An 18,331-nucleotide genomic window follows, 5' to 3' on the forward strand; every position below is an offset into this window, starting at 1 on the left:
AAAGTTGAAAAAAAAAGAAAAGAAAAAAGAGAAGATTCTCACAGAACAGGAATATCATAGGTTAATTTTTAGCATATTAGACCTACAACCTACATAAATTATGAGCGGGTTAACTCTTGTGAGAATAAATGTATCAGAAAAATACATTATAATATTCTCCAGCAACATTCTCCACCTGAATATACCTAAGTAGAAGAAACTTCCTTTTCTGAAGCAAAACTACAACAGCACAACTTCTAGAATGACCGAAAGAAAGAAGGTTCTGCTTGCTCCCCAGAGGCTCCTGATAGAAGATCTTACAGAAGAAAAAGATGAGACTGCATTCCAAAACCAGAGTCTAAAGCCTTGCAAACAAATAAGGCTTGATCATCTGGGTGAGAAAGAAAAACACGGAATAGGAAAAAAAGCTCTACTTTAATTTCTGCATGGGACTTCTAAAAAGGAGAAGAAAACTTGCTTCAATTAAGAAAATATCAACACCTCAAGCTAGTGTGACTTTGATCTTACTCTTTGTCAGAGAAAAGAAATTCCATCTCTTCAAAGCTTCAACCAAGTAGAACGAAGTTATTAAGAAGCAAGAAAACTTAAATAAGAGCTCTTTAGAGAGACCAAGGGCAAACTGTCAGGCATAATATTTTAATTGATTGCCTACATCAGGGGAATTAAAATAATAATATATCTGTATTGGTACAACAGTAGTCATATATATTCCTCTGAGAACTGAGTGACATAAAATATGCAAAATTTCATAGTAGTTTCAGCCTTTACATTTCTACTTTACATTTTAGACTTTAAGAGTCTTTTTTCCCCTCTTTTTTTAACAATATAATTTATTACCACTTAACACTTACAATATTAAAAAGTATTTTATTAAATTATATCATTGACTTTTGAAATTGTACTTAATATTAATTTACAGCATTAGACTGACAGCCACAGAAACTCAGATCCTATACAGGTCCCCAAAACAAATTACTGCCCAGCCAGAAGCAGTGGGAGGTTTTTCAAACCAACTGTAAAACACATCTCATCCCTAACCCAGAAGCAACCTTCCATTGCCATACCCCTTAGTACTGACCTCCCCTAAAGGTGCTGGCAAGGGGTGGCACAGGTGCCTCCTGCAAGTGTTGGGGCAGGTGTTACCTAGCGCTGACTGTGATGATCCCCTACCAAATCACAGGGTAGACTTCCCAAGTGACAATAATTTTCAGTCGCTACCGGTGGCTGGGCACTACGCAGTAGAACTCAGAGGCCCTGAACAACTGCAGACTTTTCCATCTTCTGAAAGAGACAAAAATCTTTAAATAACCCCCCCATGAAAACATTAAAAAACTCAGATGAGAAAAGGCGTGGCTATGGCAAGCATGAGGTAAAAATAACAGGATGTTTAAATCATTATAAGCTAGATATAAGTAGTCAATCCATGTGGTAAGCCTACTTTTGCCATCTGCCTGTCCATCAAGATCAGGTCAGGAAACCAGCAGCAGTTTACAGATTTCAATTATCAGCTGTCAATTATCAGCTGTCTCCTCCCAGCCATTCAAACAGCAAGGGCTGTAGCAAAGGCTAACAGCAAAGGATGAATTTGGTTAATAAATAAATCTATCAATCTAATGGCATCTATAACAAAGGGCATCTATATCTTAAAGGATTAAATTTAAGATGAGGAACTTCACTAACGTGTGTTCATGTCTGAGCCAACAGAGCCAGACTGTGCCACACGTGCTTGGGTTCCTGGTGCCTCAACTGTCATATTTACATACAACATCTTTCATGTGTACAACCTGGAGTCAATACAAAGTTAATAAATCCAAAGAAATCTCCAAGATAAGCAAGTTCAGAGTCAGAACTTGGCATTTTTTCATGACAGCTGTTTGTCTTAAGATGGGACAGCACACTGTTCTCAGCTGGTTTTTCAGATGCCTCTGCCCTCTCTCCTGTTATTAAGGATTTGTATTTATTTTTATTTACTCTTCTGAATTCTGCAGTGGTATCTTACTGGACACGCATAATTACTGACTTGTATCACTGTTAGGTTAACAACATCATGATGCATATTAAACAAAAGAAAGGTCTTTATTTTGCCATTTTAAATGCTTGTTTGCAATTTATTTGGAAAAATCTTGGTAAGGCAATGAGGTAAGTAAAAGAGGAAGACATCAATGATTCATTGGGAAGGCTCAGGGTCAGATTATTGAACAGCATCAGATGATTGAAAATATTTGCCACAGACAACTGAAGCAAAAAATGCATGATTTCTTGCTTTGTGAAATCATAGTTTTGACTTTCATATCATTAAAACCTTCTTGTAGACAAACTAACACTTATGGACTTAGTCATTCCATAAGCTAATCAGCACCTAAGATCTTTTTCATCTGACTTCGAATGGCATCTTAACAATTTAATATCAGCTCACACTGAAAAACTGATTAGCAGAAACAGGTGACAATAGCAATGAATTCTAGTCTGTGTGGGACCACTACTACGCTCTTAAATACAAAAGGAAAATATTACTTCCTGCAACTCTTGCTTTTGGATTTGAGGAAAAGCCCAAGCAAAGATGTTTTACATGGAATCCAGTTTCATTTCCCTTCCCTTGCTGATAGTCTGCACCTGGATCTAATGAATGAAAACTCACTTCCCCAGGATACGGCCTAAATCAGTATGCAATTACCATTACAAATGAATGTATCCTGAACCTTAAATATGCACAAACAGTATTCTTCTGAACAGGAAGATCTAGTAAGCACAGTGGTTCATACAACATCCAACCTACCAGAGAAAAGGCTCGGTATAGCTACATAATGTAAAACATAAATATTCCATCTAAAAGGGCCTTGATTTGACTATTAAACTGTTCTGTTAGTCTTGAGAAAATAATGCACATATTGCAGGTTATTATTCTGCATTTTGAGGAAGGTCTTTCAGGTGTACTGGAAAAAGGCATTATAGAATTTACACTGGTACTCTTCTGCAGACCACAATATACTAATGCAGGATTTTTAGTGGAACAAAAGGACTTGATTATAAGGAGTATATAAGTATAATGATGAAAAGCATCAGCCTGTCCTTTCCTCTGATGTTGATGACAAACAGCTCTTGATGATACTGGTATTAATGAAACTCAGTGAAGGAGACCCCTTTGGCATCTACTTTCAGTATTTACTATTATGCTATCGTCATGACAGGAAAAATGGTACCAAGATATTTACATGGAAGTTTTAAATTGAGTTACTTTGCAACAGTAAATAAGAATGTCTATTCTCTATTTTATAGCTGATGAAAACAATGCACAGAACCATTGCGTGACATATAGAGGAATGCAACTTATGACTTACTAAGGAAGGGTATCTTGACATAAAGGTAAGATTCTTTACATTTTGATGCTATCTATGTCTGGTAGATTGTGATGCTACCTATATGCTTTATATTATACAGATACTGTCAATTAAAGTATAATTGTATTTTTCATCATTATGCCCCCTACATACATGCTATGCTTCAAGTCATTATCACATTCACTAAAACACAGCGGTACTGTATCCCGTGTCAGCATTTAAATAAGTATAAGGATATATAACAATACAATTAACAGAAGTATTCCCAATGAACGGGGCCTTGAAAAACAAAGAGAAGCCTTGATGGGAATGATTCTGCAATCACTAGGGCTTTTCATCGTTCTTTTTTAAAGAGAATTGACAAGCGTGATGGAAGGACAAAGGGAGAGAAACTACAATTTTGAAGCTTCATTTTTATCCAAGACATAGCACAAGGACATCCAGAGGCAGCCTCAGAAACACGAGATACAGTCAGAAATGATGCCTGATTTAGTAGCTGAATCCATTTATTCTTTTTGAGTTTCTGCATAGCACCTGACACACAGGCCTCTCACCTGACTCATGTCTTTCAGGACTTTACAATTAAAAATAGCATGTCCATCTGAACATGAGAGCACCCCAAAAGAAAAAAAAAACACCACCAAACCGTAAGTTAGTATCTTTTGTTAAAACTTGCATATTTCTGCTCAGGCAGCAAATACCTCTGCATATTTATTTACCTTGGACAAGATGAAAGGTCACCCATTATGTGCATAATAAGCTAATCTCAATTGTAATTACACTGCAGAAAAAAACCCTTCGTTTGAAGGTTAACTAGATTCAAAATAAGCCAGTTCTCATCAGGGTGTTGCATTTATTTCAATTAAGTCAATCAACTTAACAAGGATTTAATTAAAAACAAGTTAGCAAGTCAGAAGAAGTATTTGAAATGCAATTAATAAATATTTTAAATAAGCAAGATGTAGCTAATTCAAATATATGATTATAAATGCACTAGCCTATTATTTATTTGGAGACATTTGCTACTGGTCAACAACAAAAAGCACTTTATCCTGGGAATCCTGGCATGCAGCTCATCCTTGCAAACACAGTGCCCAGGAGGTGTAATATTGAGCTTTCAAAGAATTAGGTAGAGATGAGTACCTATTTCCGTTTGTTTTACCAGAGGGAGAACCCAAGATCTGTCCACACTTTCTTTGCTCTATTTCACTTACTGCTCTTAGTACAAAATAGCTATTCAAGGCAGTTAAATAAAATATAAAGTGGCATTTCACCAAACCAACATGTTTTGTTAGTTGTGTAGTTTCTTTCCTCTTCAAGCACTCTGTGAGCTGGCAGAATGGGGAGCAAAGCACTAACAAACAAAACCACACAACCGTCAATACGAAGAGGCTAGTGCTCATGACTGCCATGCAATTTCCCCAAAAGCATCAGTAATTTACATCAGACGTGTTCCCATTCTGTGCCTTTCCATTGTCTTTTGAACAACTGTGCACCTTGTCCCTGGCTTTGGAGTCTAACAACAATGCTCAGACCTCAGCTGCCCACAGTGTCCTTCAGTTTCCCAGAGATCTCTAGCCTATGCAATACCATTATATTCTTCCCCTTTTTCCTGACATTCCTGGAGGGGGAAAAAAAAGGACCTGCTGCCCCCAAAACCCCCAAACAAGATTCCTGTTCTCCGTAAGCCATCATTAAAAACACTTTATTCTTCTGTCACCACCCAAGACCAATTTAATTATAATACAACCGATGTAAACATAGTTCAAGTAAACATACCTTTAAGAGCATATATATACCCAAATGACACTTTTTGTCTACCTCCATTGTTTAAAACTGCCTGAGCACATTTTCTTTCATGTATCTGACACATTGAGAGCAGAAGCACAAATATTAAGACAAGAATGATCAAAAGTGTCAGCTCCTTTTGGGCAACCAAATTTGAGAAGCCTATTCCTGATCTTTCAGATTACTTAATGTTTTATTGCACTTTGCACCTTCAGACCACAGTTCCTATTAAACTGGCCCCAGCTACAGCTATAATTGTTACAAACTTAAGTAAATTAACCCTTTTCTGATGTGAAGCCCTCGGAAAATAAGCAACACAGAGTGAGGAGTTATGCTTGAGAATTTTTATATCTACCTGATTTTCTCAGCATCTTGGAAGAATTCCGGGACAAGGCAAAGCTGAAACCCAATTAGCCATGTCAAAAACACAGTCCTCGTTGAGTCCTCTACTTTAATCACTGAGTTGCCCCCTCTATATACAGACCTAAAGCAAATCCATCTCATACGCTGAGACGTAAGGAGGGAGGAGGGCCTCTTTAAGCATATAATTAACCAGATGCATCATAATGTGTAAAGATGCTAACTTAATCCCATATGGTTCAGCTGTATGCCCAGCATTCCTAACTTGCAAGCACTTGACTGTGGGTTTCACAGCTACTTGTCAGAAAGGATGGATTATTGACTTGGATAATGAGTCCAAGTCTAGTGGAGGATATTGAACAGGCACTCTGCAGTCCTGTTCTTAACAACTTTTACCTTTTTTTTTTGTTTTGTTTTTCAACCTCCCCAATTTGTGCACCCATGCCCCTACCTGTAATTTTGTCCAGTTCCATTTTATCACCAACTTCTCTCAAGGTTTAGTGAAACAACTTAATCCATTTCTTCAGAGAATAAGTGGATGGGAAGTGATGTGTTCTTTGAGAGTTCTAAAATTTTCAAATTACTCACCTCAAGTAGGTGATCTGAAGCAGAGAGAGAGCAAGAACAGGATTATTTTATGATACTGATATTGCACCATCCAGGTGACAACCTGCAGAGAGCAAGACCTCTCTACAGCTAATACCACCGTTTCACCCAAGCTGTCGTAAATTGGCAAACACAAGTTATTCTTTAAGCCTTCCTATTTCAGCTTTACTGAAGATACTTTGTTCGAAGTATTTTGAAAAAAAGCTATGTTGAATTGCAACAAATGACATGTATGTATTAAAAAACTTCCAAGTTATATATGGTGATCCTCTAGACTAAAAAAACAGAGTAAGTTTTGTGAGTGTTGGTATCAGTTTGCACCAAAACCATTACAGTGTGCAGTGAACCCTTCAAGGACTTCATCAACGTTCTTCCAGAAAAGTGCATCTTAGTATCAACTGCATCATAATGGTGATTCCTGTAAGAAAATGTTTTTCTGTTTTGTCAACTGCATGTATTTTGTCTGGTTTATTAATAAGTCCATGTGCCCAGAACACTTTGGAGTTTATCAAAGAGAAGGAGGAAAACAATTGTACATGTTTTGTCAAAAATACTGGCAAATAAATTACTGACATCTCCACATACACCTGGCTACCTGGGCTCCTCTTTTCCCCCTTCTGACCCATCAAAGCAGAACAAAACAAACCAAATGGAGGATCCAATACTATTGTGCTATACAGACAGAATTCTGCTATTCCTAAGAAGAAAACTGAACACTGAACACCTCCTATTCTATCCCCAAACTTAATCATCTGGATAGAGCTGGTATTTTGTTTGATTTCTTCCATGTCTTGTAGAGAAAGGAACATATTGCTCTGAATAAGACAGACACAAAGCAATCAAAGATGTTTGCGTGCGGTACAGAATGTGATTATTTTTCCTTTTACCTCTTTGACTCTATAGCTGACCACCGTATTTTGCTTTATGAAGCAGCACTGGAAAAAAAGCCTCATTCTTCAGCTGAGAGAATATGCGCTAGACTGTGAGCCAGTTTCCCTCTCATGTCAGATAATGGTCAAAACCACAATGCAATGCAGAGTATTTCTAATACAACTATTTGCACAGTGAATGATGCAGTAGTTCTGATTATCTATGATAGACACCAAATTTCTACAGGAATATTGTATGAGATTTAAACTAGCTTTTTTGTGTCTTCTCTCAGACTCCATGCAGATGTCATCCCTTCTCCTATTTTGAAGCAACTTGAAGAAATGGTGAATAATGAGCAGCTCTGGCTACTGAACCCATTCTGGTTTAGAGTTCCCCTTACTCCCAACTGCCAAACATAGTTAAAACAGATGCTATAAAATGGAAGCTTTGCTTCTCATTCAGAGGTAATTATAAACATCTCTAGTACCATGTTATTGAGAGTCCTCAACATTCACATGCCCAACAGCCTTGGAAGCTCTCTGAAGTGCAGCATATTTTTAGCTAACCTAATGTCCTGCTTATTCTGCTGAAGAAAAATAGCAGAGTTTGTTTTAAGGATGTTATGTCTTTTCCCTAAATCTGCAGCTCATCAGTCTGTTTCCAGAAAGGCATAAATACCAGATTTAAACTAGTAAAACTGTTTAAGTTAAATGCTATCAGGTAATAGGGGGACTTTTAGGACAGGGTGGGAATATTTTCTTCTTAGGAACCCCTTACAAAATAGAGTCCTAACAAAATTAAAGACATTTTTCTGCAAAAGGATGACAAACAAAATCAGAAAAGGGATATTAAGACGTCTGGCTGAATCTTTTGCTCTGACGAAGAACGCATATATAGACCATCTCTGAAAACGTTTTTTCTAATCTGATTTTTAAAACCTTCAGTAAGGAAGATTGCAGAGATAGCCTGCCCTCTTTCTAGCAATACCTTATGCAATGACAGATGTTGACTGCCCTCCCCAGTTAATTAATTTTTTAAAAATTAAATTTTAAATAAAACATTTCCCCATAGATACATTCATAGATCTCTAACAAATGTTCCTACCATCCAAAACACTTACTTCAACCACTGCTTAAAGTGCAGTATCCCCAGCTAGACACAGTAGTACATCTGAGACCTGAGTGACATTTATTTAGTTGTGTAGACCAATTACCTCCCCATATTTCACAGAAGAGTAACACTGGCCTTTTTTTAAACTGCATCACTGCCAGATTTCCATTCAGCTTGAGGTCCAAATAGACCCTGTTATTCCAGCTGCATAGCTAGTCATTCCTCATGATGCATTTGTGAATCTCATGTTTCCTGAGAGCAGCTCTTCATGCTTGCATTAAATTTGAATCAAGTTTAATCTCATTGCCGTTATGATACACATATCAACTCCTTTGCCAAGAACCACACTGTATCTCCCAGCTGCCCCACTGATGTGCTGTGGTGTCTGGGAGAGGGGCTGCCCTCCGTGTTTTCCACAGATGGCTGTGGAGTACTGAAGCCTCTGTACTTGACAGACTGCAGAAATATTCCTTTCAAATTACCATGTCAAATAAACCATCCTAACTGAGCAAAAGCAATACTGCTCCAATATCTGTGTTTAGCTATTGAAGCTGACTAAATATGAAGGAAAACACTACTGCACTTCAGGGGAGGCAGTAAGAGCTGCAGACTGACTGGAAGCATTGTGTCTTCTAAGCAAAATTTCTTCCCAGGGTTTCCCCAGTAGCAGGAGCACTCACAAAGGGCTGTATAGGCAGCTCATGTTTGGACCCCAAGCCCCACCAGACACAAAGGCTAACAGAAAAATTTAAAAATACTTTTAGTTTCAGGTGAAAAGGTGAATAAAAAAAAGATCAGCTAAGTAATTTAAAATAAAATCGCTATTCAAAAGGAAAGAAAAATATATTAATCAACCATTCCCTCACTACTTCTCATTCTCACTTAGACTCAAAATGAGAAGTATGCCACTGACAGGTACACCATAACTATCCATTATATCTGACACTGAGATAATTTACTGTATATTAAAAAGAACAGTTCTGGCACTTGTATACAGTGGTGTCAACCTTAATTGCTAAGATGCACTGAACAGCTCTCCTAAACACAGCAATAATTTACATTTTAAAAACAAATCAAAGACACAAACAGGTGGAAGCACTCCATTGTGCCATATGAGACCCTCGTTTCTACAGCTGTGAGCCAGAATGAGTGCACATATCAGCTTGGGAGTAAAAGGAAACAAGTGCAGTGCTAAATCCTCAGAGTCCAGAAAAAACGGTACCACAGACTTTACTCCAAAACAGTGAAACAACATGCTTTGAAATGAAGGATTTTTACAGGCTAAAAAATGGCATGTACAAATAAGCCACAGTTTACTACATGATATCCTCACAAACTGGGAAGACATGGTCTAAAGCAAACCACACTAAAACAGGCTTACAGCTGTTGACAACAAGATCTAATCACTGGCAAATGCAAGGATCACTTGGGTAAAGTTCGCAAGAGCCAATGTCCACTATGGTGCTATCTTATTTTTTTTTATTAGTGAGTTAGATAATGGAACAGGGAATGTGTTTTATTAAATTCAGAGATCACACTAAACTTGGAGGGATTACAAGCATGTTAGAGGCCATGATTACAATTCAAAAGGCACTCAGGAAAACAGAGAAACTGTCCAAAAGATGCAGCTCTCTTACAAATGTGTACAACACACTGTAGTAAAACAGACATGCTCATTTGCACAAATTCAGGACAGAGATTCAGCAAAGGTTTGACTGCCAGAGATTCCACAAAACAGGACCTGATGGCTACAATTTGTCACAAAATGAGTGTACATCAACTGTTGTCACACTCTTATATAACAAAAATCCAATCAGTCATCCTGCTGGGATGCATGATCAAGCTTCTACATATGATACAAAGTAACTTTATGTTCTCCTACTGATATCTTGAGACACACTAGCAGTCTCTTCCTGGAAACGTCCATGGGAAGTCCCATGAGGCAGGGGTTGTGCTGACCTTAGTTGGACAGTAAAGGAAACTGCCTGGAATTGATCAAAAGCTTCAGCTGATCAAATTCCATTAGGCAATCCTTGCAACTCTTGGCAAGATACCTGTTATATCATAGCTAAGTGGTAAAATTGGGAAAAATGTATCTGAAAAGCATAAACAGCTAACCTGTTCACTCTTAGATTGGATAAGTCACCCTACAGGAACTCTGTGGCTTACACCCTTGGTGGAAAAAGGTTTGGACTAAAAGAATAAAGAGAAGGGGTTGACCCTTTCTTCTTGGGGGGTGGGGGGTGCGGGTGGGAAGGAAGGCTCCAGGTGGATTGATCAATATTACTGTATCCTTTCTAAAAGAACTGAAACCCTATAGGGTTTTCAAAGAAATGTGGCTGGGGAGAAGAGAACAGCAAGAGTGGAAATGAACAGATGGGAGATAAACGGGATACGGCAGACTGGCTGACGGAGCAAAGCAGCAGACAGAGCAAGCAAGAATAACTGGCAGAGAAGGCAGCTAGTGGGAGCAGTCAGCAGTGGTCCTGGCTGGCAGGGAATGGCTGGAAGTGAGTGGTGTGAACATCAAGGCAAGGTCAAAAGCATTGCTCCAGCAAGGTGTCCCAGTGCAACCAATAAATGGCAATCCACTGGGCTAAACAAAAGAGCCTCAATACCTGTTTCAGCAGCAAGATAAAACTTGTCTTTAGATGGACTCCTCTTACCGAGCTTCGTTCAAACTGATTTATCTCACAGACTCTGGTGGCTGTAGTTCAGTATCAAGGTAATCAGCTATCGCACCTCTTTGATCATGCTGCACTGCAATGAAGTGGCTGGTGCCTGTGGTATACATGGAGCATAGTGTTGGTTTGTGCATGAGTGCTGCACCTCAGATGCCCAGAATGATCTATCTGTGAAGGGAACAACTGTGCAGGGCAAAAGCAGGTGGTGTCTCTCATGCTGGGCTTTGAGGGAAATTGTCATTGCACATGCAATGAAGAGGAGGAGGTTTACAGGTGTGCCAGCATAAATCAGGCACGGTCTGGAAAGAGATCCTGATAAACAATCTGAAAAACTGGTAGATGCCTATAAGCAAGGAACTGCCTCAGCAGTCTCATCAATGTTTCACAGACAAACCAAAGCAGCACTAAAATGTGATATAATTCAAATGTGACTCAAGGCTGAATGCATGAATGTTTGTGATGTTCTGGTGCAGACTCAGACTGGAACTCACTTGGGATGTTTTGTAGTATGGAGTTTTGCAATGCAGTCCTATTCCCTGTTTTATTACAGTCTCTTTGTGAATGACCATATTCAACTCACACAAACTGACTTTAATCCATACAATTGAACGAACATCATACTGCCATCACATCGTAGTTTATTGACACTTCCTATTGGTATGCTGTGTCATGACTAATATCTGCCTCAGAATAGGTATTTTCTCTTTGGAAAGTAATAGTTTTGGGAATTTCTGGTTTTAATTTAAAGGGTAAATGAAGTTAGTTGTGTTCTTACTGCTCTTTTGAAGGCAGGTCCTTCTCCTGCTTGGAGAAAAAGGTGGTGAGGCTTATGTTGCTCACTTCAAACACAAAGTAAAACTTCATAAAGAAAAAAACAGCTTCTACAAAAGTTTTTTCTCCTGCATGGCCAGGGCTTTGTTTGTTTGTTTGAAGGAGAATGGGAACAAAAAGAAGGGTAAATGTGGCAGCATAGGTTTACTCTGAAAAAAAACCCTGCAATTTACAAAGAGGTTCAGAAACACTTGATTAGCAGAGAGTAAAATTAAGCAAGAAGCTATATTTCCAGATGTCACAGCTAAAACCACCTGGCTGGCATCTCTAAATCTTCTAATTATTATCCAGCAAAACGAGGTAGCGAATATTGCTTTCTCTTATTTTCATAAAGGCTTAGAAGTAATTGCCCTTGATGTATTCTTAAAAGTTGTTATCAGAGATTTCTATGCCATCTGTACATCAATAACTAGGGGTTTTTGTTTGTTGTTTGAAGAGAATGAAACAGCATAGGACTGTCCAAGACTTTAGATCTATTTTTATGGAACCAAGAAAAAGGGGATGGATGGTAGGTGCAAGACCCCTGACATTGTTTTCAAACAGGTGAATAGTATTTACATGACATTTAGACCTGCTGGCATAGACTTAAATTGTGCAATGAGTTATATGGGAATACAATCTATAGAAATGAAATAAAAATCCCAGCCCAGAATGTATTTATCTATAGAATCAAAATAACTTAGTTAAAGAAGAAAACAACTTGTAGCAAATTTTTACAAGGAGTTATGCATGCTTTTTTTTTTTAATTAAATTAATTGATTAATAGTACCTAAATACCTGGTAAAACTACCCCTACACAAATCCCAATGTTTTTTATTAGGAAAAAACCTTCCAAACCTAAGCCTTTCAACTTGCTACTTTTTTCCAAATCAGTCCATTATTCAGGTTTACTTTTCACAGGCTGCAACTTCTAAGCTGTTTTTTGCCCACAGTCCTTTCTTCTAGAAACTGAGCTTACGTGTATGAGTGGGCAGCTCTCACCACTGATGCCAGCAGGTTTCTCAGAACAGAACCTGTAGAAGTTTCTTGAAGTAAATGAAGGAGAGAATCACATAATTATTAGCTACAAGGATGCTCAAAGAAAAAGGAGGCCTAGGCTTCTGTTTTTGCAGCTATTTCCAGATACATCTTCTGACTTAAGGATAGGAAATAACCCTATATTTAAGTTCATATGTGACATGTAATTAAGTTGTAAACAGATGAAAAAAACCCCAGTATTTCCCTACAATGAGAAACTGCACTAAAAGTGTTTTTATTTTTTTTAAAGTATCAGGCCTAAACATTTCCTCAGGAATTAATACCTGGAAGAGTTGGAAAAAGAAAAAAGCCTTTTGAAATGAGATGAAGTACAAAACTCATATACTTGGATCCCCTCCTGAAGTCAACAATTCCCAAAAGGTTTTCTTAGGAAAACAGATTTGCCTACTTGCATGTGCATGCTTGAATTTTATGGGTATTTACATTTTCCTTCACTTCTTATTATCCTTATTATGATTATTATACAATTATGGAAGCGCGTGATCATTCAATAGGGAAATAATGAAAATGGCTTTAGTAAAAGTTTGCTAACTACAAGGGAACTACACAATGATGCTTGAATTTTTTCCAAGTCTTTCTTTGGAAGAAAATATGGATTCGACAGACTTAAAATGCTCTATGAAAATGAATGGATGTTGTTGAATGTAGATGCAAAATCTAGGTAAGGTCAAAGTATTTCTATGTAAAAGCATCAAAGCAAATAACAAAGACTCTGTTATTTTGACTTTGCATTACAAGGTTGAGTCAAGAACATTCAAGCCAAATGCTGCCTCTTTATCTGGCTCCACTGGAGATACCAATACCCAGAATCATTAATACCAGGACAACAGCAATAGAGAGACATAATTTCCACTAACCCTCAAAACCAAAATATGTATCAGCATTCTATTAATTGTGATTTCTATGTCAAATACATGGCATAAATTACCGACTTGGTCTCAGTTTTACTGAGAACTACAAGAACTATCCATCATAAATGCTTTTTCCACTGCTGGCTGTAATACTAATTTGCAGGAGTAATCCCAGACACTTCAACTCTGGAATTGAACTCTAACAACAAATTGAACTGGTAAAGTATGTTTCACAGCTGAAGCTTTTAATTACAAGTACTTGTTCAGTCTTGTTAATTATATTTCACCCTGTCCCTCAAAAGACAGGAAAAGAAGGAAAAGAAAAAAGGCATCAGGGACCAAAAGCAGAACCACAGCGTTCCAAATTCTTATGCTGACACATTTTTTCACAATTCATTTTTAACCAATAGGTTCTGCACATTCTTTCTAAGCTTCCATCCATATATAGAGCAAAGCAAACTACGGGGGTCAGCAAAAGAAACCTAGGATATAATTTTTCAAAACCATCACAGTCATATGTTTAGCTGTACACGTTAATAGTCAGAGAGATGATGGAAAAATATTTTGCAATAAAACTTGTAGATAATGCCAAGAGTAACTACATTAGTTTAAAATTACTATTCCGGTCCCTGATGATTCTCCCCACCTGAGTGCAGAGGATTACATGGACCTCAAGGTCCTGCTTCTCCCTCAAAGTAGCCTCCTTCTCCAAGGCTCTGAAAACAGCTATACAGAGGCTGCATAGAAGCACTGAAGTCAACACTGCAGTTGAAAGTTGTCCCTCAAAACTTCAAAGGCAAAACCCTCTAACTTGCCACTCCACAGGGAGGACAAACTACCAGCTCATCACTGGTAACTTCCTACAAGACCATGGTCAAAATACAGCAGCATTTGAGGCTTTTTCCTCAGAAAAGCACATTCACTTACATATTTATCATCACCTCACAGCCACCGATCCACTAGAAAAAAAAACCTCATTTAAGAATGCATTAATAATAAAACAAGAACTAAATCTACAGCAGCTGTGACAGTTATAACTTTACTCATAATGAAGCAGGTGCCGACAAGAAGGTACTGCTTAAAGTCCAGGCAAATCAAATGTCATCTTATTCACAGAAACTCCTACTTGCAATTCATCTGCAATCATCATGCTGAAATAAACCCACCTATAAAAAAAACAACCACCCCAAAGACTTTGATCATTTTAAATTTACTTTTAATGAAACCAAGTTGCTCAAAGCCCCATCCAGCCTGGCCTTGAACACTTCCAGGGATGGGGCATCCACAGCTTCTCTGGGCAACCTGGTCCAGTGTCTCGCCACCCTCACAGTAAGAATTTCTTCCTAATATCTAACCTAAATCTATCCTCTTTCTGTTTAAAGCCATACCCCCTTGTTCTGTCACTACAGGCCCTTGTAAGAAGTCCCTTTTCCAGCTTTAGGTACAGGGAGGCTGCTATAAGGTCTTCCTGGAGCTCTCTCTCCTCCAGTTGGAACAACCCCAATTCTCTCAGCCTGTCTTCATAGAAGAGGCGCTCCAGCCCTCCAAACATCTTTGTGGCCCTTCTCTGGACTCACTCCAACAGCTCCATGTCCTTCTTACGCTGGGGGCTCCTGAATGCAGTACTCCAAGTGCAGTCTTACAAGAGCAGAGTAGAGGGGGAGAATCACTTCTCTTGACCTGCTGGTTATGGCTTTGATGCAGCCCAGGATATGGTTGGCTATCTGGACTGCAAGCTCATATGCCTATGTTGAGCTTCTCGTCCAGCAACATCCACAGTCCTTCTCCTCAGGGCTGCTCTCAATGCATTCTCTGCCGTGCTTATTTGTGCTAACTGACCCAACCCAGGTGCAGGACCTTACACTTGGCCTTGTTGAACTTCATGAGGTTTGCATAGGCTCACCTCTCGAGCCTGTCCAGGTCCCTCTGGATGGCATCTCTTCCCTCCAGCATGTTAACCTCTAATGGGTTTGTGTGGCAAGGATTTGGTAGGGTGGGGAGCTACTGTGGTGGCTTCTGTGAGAAAATGCCAGAAGCTTCCCCCATGTCTGATGGAGCCAGTGCCAGCCGGCTCCAAGACAGACCCGCCGCTGGCCAAGGCCAAGCTCATCAGCAACAGTGGTAGCACTTCTGGGATAACATATTTAAGAAGGGGGGGGGGGGGGGGGGGGGGCGGTGGGGCAGGGGAAGCTGTGCAACAAATTGCCATGGGAGAGACGAGTGAGACTAAGTGAAAGCAACATCCCCGCAGCCCCCAGGTCAGTGCAGGAGGGGCAGGGGGGCTCCAGGCGCCGGAGCAGAGATTCCCCTGCAGCCTGTGGTGAAGCCCACGGTGGGGCAGGCTGTGCCCCTCAGCCCGTGGTGCAGCAGACATGCACCTGCAGCCCCTGGAGGACCACATGCCAGAGCGGGGGAAGAGTGTGAGGAGTCCTCCCAGTGCAGAGGAAGGAGCAGCAGAAACAACAGGTGATGAACTGATCACAACCCCCATTCCCACTGTGGGGAGGAGGTAGAGAAATCAGGAGTGAAGTTAAGCCTGGGAAGAAGGGAGGGGTGGGGGGGAAGGTGTTTTGAAGTTTTGGGTTTATTTCTCATTATCTTATTCTGATTTAATTGGTAATAAAGTAAACTGATTTCCCCAAGTTGAGTCTGTTTTGCCCATGACAGCAACCGGTGAGTGACCTCCCTGTTCTTATCTCAACTTATGAGCTTTTTGTTATATTTTCTCTCCCCTGTCCATTTGAGGAGGACAGTGATGAAGCAGCTTTGGTGGGCATCTAGCATCCAGCCAGTGTCAAATCACCACATGACTGTACCACACAACTTGGTGTCATCAGCAAACTTGCTGAGAGTGCACTCAATCCACCATCTGTGTTGACAACAAAGATGTTAAACAGCGCTGGTCACAGCACCAAGCCCTGATGAATGTCACTCACCACTGGTCTCCACCTGGACACAGAGTGGCTGACTAAGTCTTTGAGTGCAACCATTCAGCCAATTCCTTATCCCCCAATGGATCCATCCATCAAATCCATGTCTCTCCAGTTTAGAGACAAGGATGTCATATGGGACAGTGTCAAAAGCTTTGCACAAGTCCAGGTAGACTACGTCAGTTGCTCTTCCCTTATCTACCAATGCTGTAACCCCGTTGTAGAAGGTCACAAAACTTGTCAGGCACAATTTGCCCTTAGGGAAGCCACGCTGGCTGTTAGCAAACGCTTCCTTATTTTTCGTGTGCCTTAGCATATTTTCCAGGAGGATCTGCTCCATGATCTTGCTGGGCACAGAGGTGAGACTGACTGGCCTATAGTCCCCTGGGTCTTCCTGTTCTTTTTGTTCTTAAAAGTGGGGGCTATGTTTCCCCTTTTCCAGTCAGTGGGAACTTCACTGGACTGCCACAACTTCTCAAATATAACGGATAGTGGCTTAGCCACTTCATCTGCCTGAGTTTCCTCGGGACCTACAGATGCATCTCATCAGGTCCCATGGAATTCTGCACCTTCAGGTTCCTTAGATGGTCTCACACCTGATCTTGTCCTATGGTAGTCGGTTCTTCATTCTCCCAGTCCCTGCCTTTGCCTTCTGCGATGTGGGCGGTGTGGCTGGAGCACTTGCTGGTGAAGACTGAAGCAAAGAAGTCAGCCTTTTCCATGTCCTGGGTAACCAGATCTCCTGCTTCCTTCCAGAGAAGGCCCATGTTTTCCCTAGTCTTCCTTTTATCACTGACATACCAATAGAAGCTTTTTAATTGCCCCTGATGTACCTGGCCATATTTAATCTTATCAGGATTTTAGCTTTCCTAACCTGATCCGTGGCTGCTCAGTCAGTTTCGCTGTATTCCTCCCAGGTTACCCATCCTTGCTTCCACCCTCTGTAGGCTTCCTTTTGTGTTTGAGTTTGTCCAGGAAATCCTTGTTCATCCATGCAAGCCTCCTGGCATTTCTGCCTGACTTCCTCTTCGTTGGGATGCATTGCCTCTGAGCTGGAAGAAGGTCACTCTTGAATATCAAACAGCTTTCTTGGGACCCTCTTCCCTCTGGGGCTTTATCCCATGGTATTCTACCAAGCAGATCCATGAAGACGCCAAAGTCTGCTCTCCTGAAGTCCAGGGTAGCAAGCTTGCTATGCACCCTCCTCACTGCCCTAAGGATCTTGAACTTTACTCTTTCATGGTCACTGCAGCCAAGGCTGCCCTTGAGCTTCACATTCCCCACCAGTCCCCCCTTGCTGGTGAGAAAAAGGTCCAGCATAGCACCTCTCCTCATTTGCTCCTCTATCACTTGGAGAAGGAAGTTATTATTAACACATTTCAGGAACCACCTGGATTGTTTATGCCCTGCTGTGTTGTCTGCTATCAGCATGGTTGAAGTCCCCCATGAGAGCCAGGGCTTGTAAATGTGAGGCTGCTCCTAGCTGTCTATAGAGGGCCTCATCCTCTCAGTCTTCCTGGTCAGGTGGCCTGTAGCAGACCCCTACTGTAATGTCACCTGCCCCTGCCCTCCTTTTAGTCCTGAACCATAACTCTTAGTCAGCTCCTCATCCATCCACAGGAGGAGCTGGTCATTGAAATAGAAGGCAATACCCCCTCCTTGTCTCCCCTGCCTGTCCTTTCTAAACAGCCTGTATCTTCTATTCCAACACTCCAGTCACAGGAGCCATCCTACCACATCTCCATGATGCCAATAAGATCACAGCCCTGCAGGCAAGCACATGTCTCTAACTTGGCTTGTTTATTACCCATGCTATGTGTGTTTGCATAAAGGCATTTAAATTGGGACCCAGATGAAGATGACTTAGGGGCTGGAGGGGCTGGGATTCCTTTGTACTGCTCTTCAGGTGCTTTCCTGCTGACTTG

At 40.4% G+C, this 18,331-nt stretch overlaps 1 protein-coding gene across 1 annotated transcript in view; it reads right to left on the minus strand.

Moving 5' to 3' along the window:
* The window catches only part of DLGAP1 (DLG associated protein 1), a 432,610-nt gene that overhangs the window by 358,454 nt on the left and 55,825 nt on the right, over positions 1–18,331 (minus strand). The gene's annotated exons all lie outside the window — the stretch shown is intronic.

This window comes from Falco rusticolus, chromosome 3 (genome assembly GCF_015220075.1).
Source record: "Falco rusticolus isolate bFalRus1 chromosome 3, bFalRus1.pri, whole genome shotgun sequence".
Lineage (NCBI taxonomy): Eukaryota > Metazoa > Chordata > Aves > Falconiformes > Falconidae > Falco > Falco rusticolus.